The sequence below is a fragment of the Lissotriton helveticus genome, chromosome 8 (assembly GCF_964261635.1).
Source record: "Lissotriton helveticus chromosome 8, aLisHel1.1, whole genome shotgun sequence".
Lineage (NCBI taxonomy): Eukaryota > Metazoa > Chordata > Amphibia > Caudata > Salamandridae > Lissotriton > Lissotriton helveticus.
The window spans coordinates 1,257,008,237-1,257,022,498 of NC_136069.1; the positions used below are offsets into that span (position 1 = coordinate 1,257,008,237).

Below are 14,262 nucleotides of genomic sequence, written 5' to 3' on the forward strand. Positions count from 1 at the left end.
TCTTAAAGGAGTCAAGAAGGCGGAATAATTTGGGCAATAAAAGAGAGGCGAAGTGTTGATAGAATTCGACGGTGAAGCCATCTGGTCCGGGAGCCTTGTCTTTCTTAAGTGAGTGAAGTGCAGTTTGTAGTTCGCGGATGGTAAGGGGAGTTTCAAGAGAGGCTAGGTCAACAGGAAAGTTGGGAGGAGGGTGTATGCTTGAAAAGAAAGTGGAAATAGAGTGGTCAGAAGGTTGAGTTTCGGAAGAATAAAGAGTAGAATAGAAACAAGAAAATACTTCCAGGATGTCGGCATCTTTATGCTGTAACATTGAATTAACATCAAAAACAGAGTCAATATTTGATTTGTTTTGTTTAACTTTTAAATAATTAGCAAGTACTTTCCCCGCCTTATTTTTCCCACCATAGAATTTCGAGCTGGATTTCAAGAGGTACAGTGAAGCATCATCGGTAGACTGTTTGTTATAGTTCATTTTTGCATTTACAAGAGCTGTCAAACTTTCCTGGGTATGAGAGGTATAAAAGGAATGTTCCAGGGCCTTGATCTGGGATAAAGGATCATTGGTACGTTGACGGGCGAGTTTACGCTTTGCTGCGACATGTCTGAGGATAAAGTCTCTGGCTGCCGCTTTGTAAGCGTCCCATACAGTATGAGTAGGTAAGGAAGGGGTGTCGTTAATAACAAAAAATTCGGTAGTAAACTCAATAAAGGAGGCAGTAAATTTGGGATCAAGAAGGAGGGTGTTGTTAAATCGCCATCTTTTAGGGCCATTGGATTTGGGTAAAAAGTCAATGTTAACTAGGACTGGGGCGTGATCAGAGAATACAATGGGGCCAAGCTCAGCTTGGGTGAGGGATTGGGAAAGATGGTGGGAGAGAAAAATATAATCAATACGGGATTGAGAATGATGAACCGGGGAGTAGAACGTAAATTCTTTATCGGTTGGGTGGCACAATCGCAAGGCATCAATTAATTTATGTTGGGAGATGGCGTGTGTAAAGAGCTTGTGGGATTTGTTAGGGACAAAGAAGGATTTGGAGTGTCTATCTAAAAAGGGGTCGAGAGGTAGGTTACAATCACCTGCAAAAATAAAATTATCGTCAATACAATCAGTAATACGAGAGGCAAACGCACTCCAGAAAGTGGGACTCCCACCTGCAGGGGCATAGACATTGAGAAGAGAAAAAGGAACACCTTTAGAGGAAAGTTTGACAAATAACCATCTGCCATCAGGATCAGATTCAGAATGTAACACTGAGTGAGTAAAAGATTTACGAATTAACAAAACAACACCGTTCCTTTTGCCATCACCAGGGGCTGAGTAAACCTTTCCCACCCAACCTCTTTGGAGCTTAGCAGCCTCATCATCAGATAAATGGGTTTCTTGTAAAAAGGCAATGTCTACATTGAATTTAGCCAAATGGGAAAGTATCTTTTGCCTCTTTATGGGCGAATGCAAACCTTTAACGTTCCAAGAAGCAATGCGCACTGACATCAAGAGCAATTAAAAAGGGATAATGTAGACAGGGAATAGAAGAAAGCCTCAGAAACTTCGAAAAGGGAAAAATTGGAAAAAAGAGAAAAAGAAGAAGGTACGAAAAATAGTAATAGGAAAATAACATGAAAGTGGACGAGAGAGAAAGCATTGGAGAAAGAAATTGATATAGGGGAAGGAAAATACACTGTGAGGAAATAACAGGAAAAGGGATGCAAAAAGAATAGAGTAGGTACCTGAAATAGAGTACTAAGAGAAGACAGAAAATGCGTATGAGGAAGGAGAAAATAACAGAGAAATGGAAATGCCAAGAAGATAAAAAGTGGGAAGCAAGTAGTAGAGAGAGGCATTAGAGAAGAAAAGCATGGAGTTAATATGAAGAGGGCTGGAGCCCAACAAGTTAAGGAAGAAGGGAAAAGAAAAGAGGAAGGGAAAAATGCAGAAAAGATTAAAAAAAAAAGAGAAACAGAGGATGAATCTTGGGAGAGAGTGGTAGTAAAAATAAAAAACAAATCAAAAGCGATTCAAGAAAGAGTGATCTCATAAGAGCCAGCAAAAACAAGGAGACAATCAAGACGGAAACAGGCAGAACGATAGGGAGCATGGCAATAATGAAGAAGGAGAACGTAGGGTAGTACTTACAAAAAATGATGAGGGATGGGTATGTTCAAAGGGCAGGAAACAGAAGGGGAGGAATGGAGACGAGAGGAGGGAGGAAAGGCCAACCAACGGAGGAGAAGCAGACGGGGTCACGGGACGTCGCACCGGAGAAATATGACGGAACACAGGGAAATAATCTGTGAGAAAAAAGAAAAACAACGAGATTAGAAACATGCAAACGACTGAATAGCATGGGAAAACGAACCATAAAATATTTGAAGAACAAGTAATAAGCCAACATGGACAAATAATGGGTAGGTTATGCAAAAGTTAAGGAACCTGTGGAAAAAAAAAAAGAACATAGAGTCACGGAAACAGCGGAGGACCGTGAATATCAGGGTAATCAAAAAGGATTAGTAACAGAGTCATGGTGGAAATGAGGAGGAGGGCCCAGAGAATTCCATGTCAGCTGGGCCGCAGGAGTTTAGAAAACTGCGGAGCCGAAGAGGATCTTCAAAAGTCATGGTCTTGTTGTTATGAGTGACTTTGAATAGACAAGGATGAAAAAGTCCATATCTGGCCCCAATGGAGCGTAATTCTGCTCGCATATCAAGAAATGCTTTGCGACGAGAAGCAGTAGCCTTGGCGTAATCCTGGGCGAAAAACAAGGTAGAATCCAACCATTTAAGATGAGGTATAGCTTTCGCCGCAAAAAGAACCTTCAGCAGATCAGTATATTCGAGAAAATACATTATGACGCCTCTAGGTTTCGTCTCAGAGGAAGTAATGGAAGGAGCTCGGCCAAGCCTGTGTGCACGTTGTATGTTGAGAGAGGTTCCTTCAGGAAGATGCAGGAGTTTGGGTAGAAAGGACTTAAAAAAGGCAATGGCGTCATTCTCCTCGCAACCTTCCTTAGGCCGTAAAGACGAAGGTTATTGCGCCTATTTCTATTTTCAAGGTCCTCCACCTGCTTCTGAAGGGTTGAGATTCACGTGTCCATGTGGACTGTCTTGGTAGCGGCTTCCTGAAGAGATGACACAGTCTTTTCCACCATGGAGACCCTGGTATCCATTAATGACCAATTGTCAGTTAGAGTTTGCAGCTTGGAGTTCGTCTCCTCCATAAATGGACGCAATGCCCTTATTTCTTCAAGGAGAAGCTCCATGGAAATGGCAGACGGTGACTTTGGTGGCGACGGAGGATTATGCTTCAATCTCTTAGGAGTAGTTTCCAACCTGGTTGAGGAAGAGCATCCATGGTGAGAGATGGGTCACAACTAGAGGAACCTGCAGAGGCTTCTAAGTGAGCCAACGCAGTGAATAATTTCGAGTTCTTGACAAAGTTGCGTTTAGAGGTTTTGCCAGGACCCTCCGCCATGGAAGCACTAATGAAAGGTAATGCCCAGTAACGTATAAAGCAGATGGGCACAGCAGGTGCAAGGAAAAAACCAGCAAAATGACTGATAATAGGAGGTAGAATGAAATCCAATATGAGTCAGAGAAAGTAGGGAAGCAGGCGTGTGGAGACAAAACCTAGTTGAAATTAGAGGCAGTACACAGGCTGATGTGATAGAAAGCCTAAAATGGCCGCCAAAGTTGAGGAGAGAGGTAAACTGCAGGTGAAAAAGCAAAAAACGGTTCCAATAGGAAAATAAAGTCACCTGTGGAGATATTCATGGGGCGCCTTCATTCCTTGCCGGTTTATATCATGTCCGGAAATGCGCCACTGACAGGAGGCAAAGTACGTTGCAGACGCGCTCCTCAGGCGAGCGCCGTCTGAAGCGGCAAAATGGCGGCCGCGGCTATAGCAGAGCCGCGACCGGAGCAGAAGTGAAGCTGCAGGGCGGGAACGAGGAGTCCGTCATTGGCAGTAGCGTCTATTGAAGTCCGGAGTGTTCCGCAATCGTTTGCTTTAAAGCATGACAGAAAGCGAGGGCTGGAACCGCCAAGAAATCCCCGGTGAAGACGGAGCCTCACCCCGGTGCGTCCATCCGTCTCGGGCGCTTAGCCACGCCCCCCATGTACTTTTTTTTTAACTATGTTGCACAACACCTGGGTTGGTGTACAGCAACGCTAAGCCCCATTGACAATGCCAGTAGGTACCAAAGGTAAGACCTATTGGCTTTAACAATGCTTTTACTGACAGGAGCAGCTTCTTGTGGCAGTTTTTGTGTAACATGCCAAGATTACTGGTGACTTCTACTTTATTGTTACTAGGTGCAATTGTTGATGTTTTTGCCTTGAAACGTTCCCTAAATCTGTTTTAACCATTATTTCTCTGTCATTCTGTTTACTGCATTTTTCTAAGATGGCTAGGGAATAATATTGTACTACTAACTTAAATGTTGTTTGATACTGTTTGGACTTAACACATATTTCTCTGGGTAATTGCCTGTTGCTTCAGCTGTCGCTATGGGTGGTTTAAGGAGAGATTCATATTGAACTATTGCGACCTAACAAGATGGTATTTTGTTAAGCTTGCAGGGTCACCCATTCCCGAATCAATAACCCACTTCCTGACAGGATTTGCTTATGTCCTCAAAAGTTTTGAAGCCTTCACTGCTCAGTCGCTGGGTCACACCTGACCAGTAAGATGTGATGAGAGCCTTATCATGGCAACTTTACAGAGCCTGCTCAGAACAAGGTGTCGATCTAGACCCACTACACGGAAGATTAATTTTATTTGTTTAGTGCATACCTGGTTACACAAATAGGAAGGTGACCAAAATCTCCATCTGCATCCTGATCACCAATGAACCCACCTATGAAACTACACAAGCAAGTAAGTAAGTAAATGTATTTGTTGATTAATTAAAATCATTACAAAAAAAGTACATATCTGGAACAAAATCTGAGTGAACATATACAGATATAATGCATTTTTATAATCAAAGTACTATCCGCAACCATAAATTGATCAACGATAATTTAACAATTTTCCAGTATCCATTAGCAGGAAAAGCTATGGTGCATTGTGCTTACAGTACCAAGAATAAAGTGTGTTTATTTCCGATTTGTCAATAACGATTAGCAACGACTAGATATATGGCAGTGTGCTTACGGCACCAAAACTAAAGTGCCTTATGCTAGCAGCAAATATTCAAAACATTTCAATAACAATTAGCAGCAAAAGCAAAAGTGCAATTAATGACAATTTTTACGATTTGTCAATAACAATTAGCAGTGGAAGAAAAAGTGCATTAGATTTTCAGCTACAAAACTAAAGTGCCTTATGCTAGTAGCAAAAAGTTACAAATGACTATATTAGCTAAAAATAATGTATAATATATGATGCTCCTATAGGAAATAAAGTGCACATGTGCTAACCTCTAATATCATAGAGTGCCATCAACAATTATAAAATTACTTTTAAAATACAACATTGCAAGGGGTAAACTACAACATAAATTAAAATAACTTATGCGAACAACAAGAATTACACAGATTCAGAATGAATTAAAAATACAATAAAATAGCCCAAAAAACAATAGAAATCAATGTATCATTACCATAACGGATATATCATTTGCTTAAAATGTCTACTCTAGGTAATTTATTTTCAGCTATTAAGATACACTTAACAAATTGGTGTAGAATGCGAATATTGACACCTCTTAAACAAAATATAATTGCAGTCCTACAAGTTCTAACTCCCAATTCCTTAAAAATAGGCTTCAAAACAGTCTTTCACTCCTGTAACATTTTTTGGACATATAGTTACAATGTGCTGTAAGGTTTCATCACACAGCCCACAAAGCCTACAAATATTCGATGACCATTTATTCTCCCATTTTGGGAATCCGTCTTTAGTTGGATATATGCCAAACCTTAATAGCATGAATTTATTTTCATCCCGAGAGGTTTTTTCTCTAAGCCTGGCCAGTAGTTCACAGCACAAGGGATGCACATCTTAGAAGAAATGGGAGTTTATTTCTTCGAGAAAAAAAAAGAACTTGCCTGCCTCTGCATCAATATATCATCAACTAACTGCGGTTCCTTAGAGATGAGCTCTGGGGCTATAGACATGAATAAAAACACATCTTGATTAAAAAGGTAAGTAGGCCTAACACACAGGTAACCCAAAACAACATACGTCTGTGAGAATCGAACAAAATTGAGCAAGAGAAAACACAGTTACTCCCTTAGCCAAAACATACGACTATTAAGCAATTATGACTAGACATTATACTAAGAACATTAAAGATTGGCCAAACAAGATTATTAATAAAAAACACAGAATGGACGCAAAGCAGATATTGCTGATAAGGAATGCACAGAGCAAAAGGTTGCCATTTTCAACAAAAGAACACAATTCATTATGTTTAAGGCCTTGCTAGCAGTCCAAAGTACAGGGGCTTTAATTCTTTGAAGAAATGCGAGTTGGCTCGTACAAAAACAAGTCACGTACTGAGAAACTCACCGCCGCAGCCCGGCTTGGACAGGAAGCCAGGCAACCTGTGTTGGGACGGGGGCGGGGCCGCAAAAAGACAGGAAGCAGACGGGAGCCTACCCCGGGCTCCTGTGCCCGTGAAGCCAGTCGGAAGTGAGGGAGAGACGGACACACGGAAAGAGCCCAGTGAGGGGGGGAGGGGAGGGGTGTGTGCGCGTGTGTGTGTGTGTGTGCGCATGTGCGGGTGTGCACGTGTGTCTGTGTGTGTGCACGTGTGTCTGTGTGTGCACGCGTGTATCTGTGTGTGCGTGGGTGTATCTGTCTGTGTGTGTGTGCGCGTGAGTGTGCGCACGGGCGTGTGTGTGTGTGCGTGTCCTGATTCATTGTGACTGAACAGCATGCCGGAATCGGAGCGCGTGTTCACGCGTGTGACCTGATCCGATTCCGGCATGCTGCGCCTGCCCACCTCCTGTCTCCTGGGAAGCAGAGCCGGTGACTATAGGTCTTGCGGAAACCTAAAAAGGGTTGTGGAATTCATAAACACCTGTTGTGTTCCTGTAACTAAACACTTTTTTTTAAAATGCAAAGCACTCTCTGTTTATGAAATTTAAATGCTGGGATGTAGCTTAACACTATGTTAAACAATTCACAATTAGATGTACTCCTTACCCAGATATGCAATATAATGTTTGTTGTTGTAAAAGTGATGAAGAGTAAATAAAATAGTAATAATAATAGTGTCACTGTCTAAATCCACAATGAACCTCAGGCTTTTGGATATACTTGAATATTTTCCTCATAAACCTATGACACAAGGTATCGTTTGCTTGCTGTACCCTGTTTTTTTTTCTTTTTTCCCCTGTATTAGCTCTTCAGTGAATGTGTTATCGCATTGCATGCTTTGCAGTCGTATTCTTTATCATGCGTTCCACCACACGCAATCACACTGGTTGCTTCCTGTGGTTGCACACACATGAGATTCCGCGTTCTGTTCCTTTAAAAGTGGCGTTGAACTCCTTTCTTCTTTGAGGTATCCAGATCCAAGATGGCCACCTCAGGTATCACACGTTTACAGGCAGTGGGCATGATTTTCTGCATACGCAACAGCCTCTTCAATGACGTACTTTCACAAAAGTCATCACAATCTTCCGTTCCTCGTTCTGTCAACTTCTCCACATCTTCCAGTAGTGCTCACCTCACATCTGCATGTTTAGCGGAACTCTGTGTCGGCACCACTTTACACCGGATCAGCTTCTCCAAGCAGTTGAGGTATTCATTTGTATATGACTTTTATTTCTTTATTTTGTTCTCTCTTCACGTCGGTGTTGCTTCACAAAGTGACTGGGGCTGCGTTTCACTTGTCACCACACTGTAGAAAAGACTAAAAGTCGTGATTGAAAAACAAAGTAGTATATTCTGTAAAGCCCCAGATTTGTCTCAGTGAGGTGCTGGCTAAACAGCAATTGCCGTACAAACTCAACAATAACTGTGAGGTCGGGAATATTGAGGATGGAGTGACAGGGGATACCAATAGGGAGGGGTGGAATGCAGTGTGTCACAAAGCAGAAAGAGCTCACACCACATGACGTCATTACAACACAGTTGAGTGGGGTTTTCTGTGTGTAGGCATTTAAGCAAGCTCTGCACCAACTTTGTAAAGATGCTGCTTGACACAAGGATCTTGTAGAAGTTGAACTTTATTCAGTAATACCCTGACATAGAATGTGGACATGAAGCACACTGTTCTGATAGGCTGTCACTGTGAACTGACAATCTATTCTACACAGACTCATGGTTCCTCTTTAGAACCTATGGTCCTGAAAATGCAACGGGTGCTGTACTCTCTTTTGTAGGCTACCCGCAGCAAAGTGCCTTACCCATCCTTACACATCACAACAGGAGTAGCGGTCGGTGGTGGGAGTGCTGCCGGGCAGTGACGTGGGGCTCAGGATGGGCAGGGAATATGGCCAAATGCAGGTAAGTAAAAATATAAAAAAATAAAACATATTTCATTGCGTGCACTGCAAAGAATTGGGCGATGCAGTGCGCACAACGAAATTCACTTTATTTATTTATATATTTACTTACCTGCATTTGGCCGTATTCCTTAGTTTACTACCCTCCACCCTACCCCTCCCCCGGCCCACGTCACCGCCGGGCAGCACTCCCACCACCGACCGCTACTGCACAACAGTTAGACTGTGATATTCTGATCTAGTACCACTCTGGGTCATTTCTGTTGAGAACATGGAAATTAGGAAGCTGCTGCTCTATCTGTTCATATTAACTGAATGTTGAATTGTCTTTCATCATATACAGCAGAACACTTCACACCTCTTGTTCTACATAGAGTGGCAGTGTCCAAAGAATCAACGGAATAGCACACATTCTCCACGCTTTAACCCCTTCGCTGCGGCGGCAATTCCGCCGCAGCGCTAGGGGGGTGGGGGGGTCGCGCGGCGCTCCCATGCTCGTGACAGAACCGCTCCGTCACGAGCCTCGGGTGCGCTGTGCTGATGACGGAGCAGTTCCGTCACGGCCCCGCCCACTCAACGGAACGTCCAGCGCAGGCGCGCTGAGCGGGCCTTGACAGAACCGCTCCGTCATCAGCACAGCGCGTCCGTGGCTGGTGACGGAGCGGTTCTGTCACCAGCATAGGAGGGGTTAATGTACAGCAACATAGGGAGAACTTCTGGCTGTTGACCTCTAAACTTCCTTTCTCAAAGGTGATTACCAGTTGTGATTGCCAGTCTAGAAGGAAGGCAGAGTTCTCCACTTTGTGAGTGGGTTCCAAATGATACTGCGCTCCACCTCAGCCTGAAGCAATGGAGTGCTGTGTTTTAATTTCAGTTTCATGATCACATGGGGAGTGGAAGGTTCACATAAAGAGCTAATCAGGTCTGACTTACCAGTCTCATTTTCATGTGCATGAGTTTCTTGTGAAGAGCCCTTCCCTGCATTAGAATATCTAACTGCCCATGGAACTACCCTGGAGAGAATCTGGGTACTATGCCCTTGGGATGCCAACAGGGTTTGCTCCTCCCAGCAATGGTGTGAACTTTGCATTCTTCATGACCTATGCTGTATTGAGGAGAAGTAAAGATCTTCAGGGGTGTCAGCCTCACGATCCCCTAACTAGCTCAGTGAAAGGGTACAATGTGCATGATGATCGCCCTGAATTTGACGGTGACCCTAAGAGTTTTGGGAGAGTGGTAGGAGATGTACAGGCAGACACGGCTAGCAGAGAGGAAGAAGTGTTTCCCTAAAAAGAGAAGTACCACAAGTAACTGTCACTCTTTTATGAAAGGAGAGGTTTAAGAGTGGCAGTATGTGCCAAATGCCTGTCAGGTAAGTATTGCAGAGTTTGCAGTGGCGTAGGAAGTACTGAGAGTTGGTATTCATGCGTGTGAATATTACATTGATTACACATGACATATCATCAAAGAATAATACAACTGAATCCTGTTTATATACATGATAGTTATTTCAGCCAGGGTTGTAATTTTAGTGACTGAGTCCACTTAAATATATGTCGATTTGCTACCAAATGCCAAAATATTCAGTATTTGTGAACTACTCCAGCCAACGTTTTAAAAGGTTTGACTAATACCTCAGTGTGCACTGAAAACAAAAAAAAATGTAAATAGATGCACAATAAGCTGCCTATCACGTATAGAATTATTTTATGGAAGTCAAGGACAAATTGTAAGAAACGGGTTTGCTGACTGTCACTTTTTTTCTTCAGATGTATTGCAGATCAGGTGTCCTGTTTTTACATTCACTGATCTACACACATTGATGTGGCGATCAAACTGTAATGGCAGCGCCAGCATAATGGAACCTGCCAATCACCCTCCAAGATGACTAGATGTCGACCTTTCCATTCTCCGTGTACTAATTAATGCTCCTTGCCAGGTGATATTGAACAATGCACTCTCTTAAGCATTGAGAGAGAGGAATGTAGCTCGTTTTCGGTTCATTCGCTATTCCCACCTGCCAAGGATAAAGGCAGTTCTTTTGAATCACTCTTAGCAACTCACCATGACATCATTTATTTATCTTAAGAGCATATGTATGACCATTGTGATGTCAACAAAGAAGTGTTTCAGTATGTTCAAGGTAACGATTAATTCATGGTAACATGTTAATAAGGTACATCCTAACTCACTATCACATATTTTGCAAAGGTTATGGGAAGAAAATGTATCTAACTGAACAGATGTGGCCATGCGAATATCTCCTACCCATGGGCCATATTCATAAAGCCTTTTGCACAACCAGATTGAAAGTAGAGTTGAAAACGAGGGCATTTGTGCTTCGAAATTCCATACTCTGATGTAGGATATCGAAATTTGGAAAGTTCTAAGAACTGTCAAAGCGCAAGGGGCACGTAGTATATGGGTGACTTCATGGAGGATTTTCTCTGTGATACTTTTAGCACTTAGCAGTGATACAGGGTAAGGAAAGTGGCACAGCAAAAGGTAAGAAGGGTGGCTTAGCAAAGGCTAAGGAGGGAGACACACCCATAAAGATTTTTAAGACGTTTCCTAGCCTTAAGGCGTACATGTATCTACTACTATTGAAGGTAAGAACAAGTGCCTTCTCATGGAGCGATCAGGAATGGAACACCTCATTATTTGATGTAAGTACAAGAAGACAGTTTCTGCACTCTCCCTGTTATGAAATAAAAGGAGAACTGTAAATGCTCAGATGCACATGAAGGCATCATGAGGGTGTCATAAGGGCTGCCTCCCTGAGCTGGAGTCTGGCATACAGGGCAGTGCTGGGGGGATCACTGGCTCTTGGGTCAGGGGGGCACTGGCAAGGGCCCCAGTGACGGTACAGCTCCGGTGGCTTGGGCGGTCACTGGCCCAGGTTTTCAGTACAGAGGTTGAGTCACAAGAATCCGGCAAGGCTACTGCTACAGCCTCCACTGTCACCTTTGACACCATATCATGCTACAAGGAGAAGCTGTGGGAGTACCTAACGAGCGAAGAATGCCTGGAGAAGTATGATGATCGGCCAGTATGGGCAGACTACTGCAGGAACCACAAGGGAGGAATCCCACCCCAGAACACAAGGAAAACCTGCATTAGAGGGGAAAAGATCTATGGAAATCCCTGCCCCATCTGCAGAGACCAGAATCTGGGCCGTCACCATTAGAACGTGAAGCTCCTGGGGAAGTTCATCTCTCCTTACACTGGCGAGATCCTCCACCCCATGCCCACAGGTGTGTGTATGAAGCAGCAGAAGAAGTTGACAGACATCATCAGCAAGGCTCGAGATTTTGGGTTGTTGAGCTCTCGCGCACCCTTTATTGACTTTCAGGAGGAGGACTACAATAACTCACATGGTGCAGTGACAAAGACTCCTCCGTGCCTGCCCTGCAGACAGGAGCAGCATGGTACTCCTGGTATGAATTGCAACAGCCACCAGAGAAATAAGTGGCTCTCATCCAGAAGATCTACTGGCACTACCACAAGAGTAAGGTGGAGGTCCCTTGCGCCCAGACCAGAGAAGGCCCAAGTGGACAATCTGTCAAGAGCTAGAGTGATACTAGGGCAGCAGCACTGGAGCTGTGGGTTGAGCGATGCGATTGAAGGTTCGCAAGAGGAACACCACTGGGGAGACAAGCAGGATCAACGTGAGCATTGGGGTGAGGGCAGCAAGAGTGGAGACCTCTTTCTGACCCAGCTGATTATTCTAAAAAAAAGTGCATGTTTTACTCATGCAGATTTTCAACAAAGTGAAAAATGTGTAGCTGTACATTTTGAGAATCAGGGCAATGGCAGGCAATCCACAATTGTTTTAGATTTGTATGACTACTCGTGAAATTCCTTATTAATTCCAAATAAACTCATAAATCTATTAAAAATGTTTGAGGAAATCTAGAGGAATATATTCTGACTTTTCTAAGGGAGGCTTTATCAACCTTATTTTAAGTGACTTCCCATGTAATGAGTGTACACAGTAATATGTGTTTAAATGAAGAATTGGTTATGGCTGCCACTGATGCATCTACTGCTAATTTGGATTCATGTGTTAGCTGATGCCATAAAATGTATGATCAGCAATTTTTGCAGATCTGACTGGAGGCCGTTTTTCAAAATAGCAACTTATTCTGTTATTTTTGTATGTAAACTTTCTTTCAAGTTAACTAATATTTGACCAAATAATTGCCATTATGCCATTGTTAGACAAAATATTATATAATGTTATATTAGGAAATTATAGCAAAAAGACCAAAACTACTATCCAGAAGAGCTGCTTAATTAATGAATGCATCAGATTAATTAATGAATTAATTAAAACAGTAAAGTCATTCATTCATTCATTCAGTCACCCATAGTATAATGGAATTCACCAAATATGTTTCTTGGCACTAAGAAAACAAAAAGGGGCCAGATGAACATTAATACTAAGCTACATCAACAAAAGAGATATATTTCCCAATGATTGCCTGAAAGCTAGATAGTTTCTGTTGCTTCTCAATTCTGTGTGCAGTCTGTTCCATAGCTTCAGCACCACATAACCAAAAGATGCCCACAGGCCTGAGACTTTTTAATTATGGGAAACAGAGTAACCAGTGGCGGCTTGTAAAATTTGAAAGTGGTGGGCGTAAACGCTGGGGATGACTTTTATATAGTGAGCGGTGTGAAAAAGTTCAATGGACAAACCTGGGATCCAGGGTGAGTCCCTCTCCTGAGAAAGAAATGAAAACAAGATTAGCAAATGGTGCATTTTCAAACAAACAAATGTAGCGATAAGGCAGTGGGTACTTATAGCCTTGAAATATTAAGCACATTAAAAACTGCACCATATCTTCCTGCATTAATATGTTCAACAGTTACTGTAATTTGTACATTGTACAGCATGACAACTTTAGCTCTTTAAAATGAATGCTTGCCCAGTATTTTGCACTGCATGCAGTATTAAGCTGGGAAAAATATGCTCTAACCAGACTTCAAGAAGCACCACAGCTGCTGGCTGCAACCAGTCATATAGAAATATGTGCAGACAGGTCTTTAAGTGGGATGAAAAAAGTGGGGGCTCTCTATAAAGGAGCATGTCAAATAAATGTTTGTGAGTCCCATAATGTGCCACTTGACCGGTATTTTGGTTTCTCTCTCATAATTTATTGCATCCAGATAAATGATACAACAACTGACATACACCGAAAGCCTGTCCGTATCATTGGTTTTGTAAAAGAGTGTTAGCTGTTTAAGGTAAATGAGTAACAACAATGATTTGTTATAAGTAATAAACATTGGAAATGTTTCAATTCTGAAATTGTGAGCCTGTGGATCAAATAGCATTGAGGCCTGTGGAAGGAGTTTTGGCCTTCAGTTATGTGTGCTTCATGTAAGATATGTATCCTCTTTTTCTCTGTATATCTCGTCCATCTGCACATCTTCAACCACATCTCTTTCATCTTCAGGACCCTCTGTTCACTCTTCTCCGAATGCACTTTCTCACATCTCCCTCAATTCACTGCCCCCAAACATACACTGCACTCCCTCAAATTTAAGCACTTTCATTTCTCTTACTTTTGACTTCAAAATATTTTGACATCTGTGTATCCCCTTCACACACATATCCACAGAATTTGAGTTGCAAATGAAACACATAAACATTGTTCTGTGTGCCTGTAGAGAGGCCAACCCAATGGCGTAACACAGGCCCCCACAGTCCCACGGTGCGGGGGCCCTCAAGCTCCTGGGAGCACCCTCAGCACAGTACTCTGGCCGGAGAGCCCCTGATTGAGTCCGTTTTTTTAT

The 14,262-nt window shown here is 42.7% G+C and overlaps 1 pseudogene; it reads left to right on the plus strand.

Annotated features, from left to right (window-relative positions):
* Window positions 1–3,147: 3,147 nt before the first annotated feature.
* Window positions 3,148–12,033, plus strand: LOC144773878 (small ribosomal subunit protein mS40 pseudogene; annotated as a pseudogene).
* The last annotated feature ends 2,229 nt before the right edge of the window (window positions 12,034–14,262 follow it).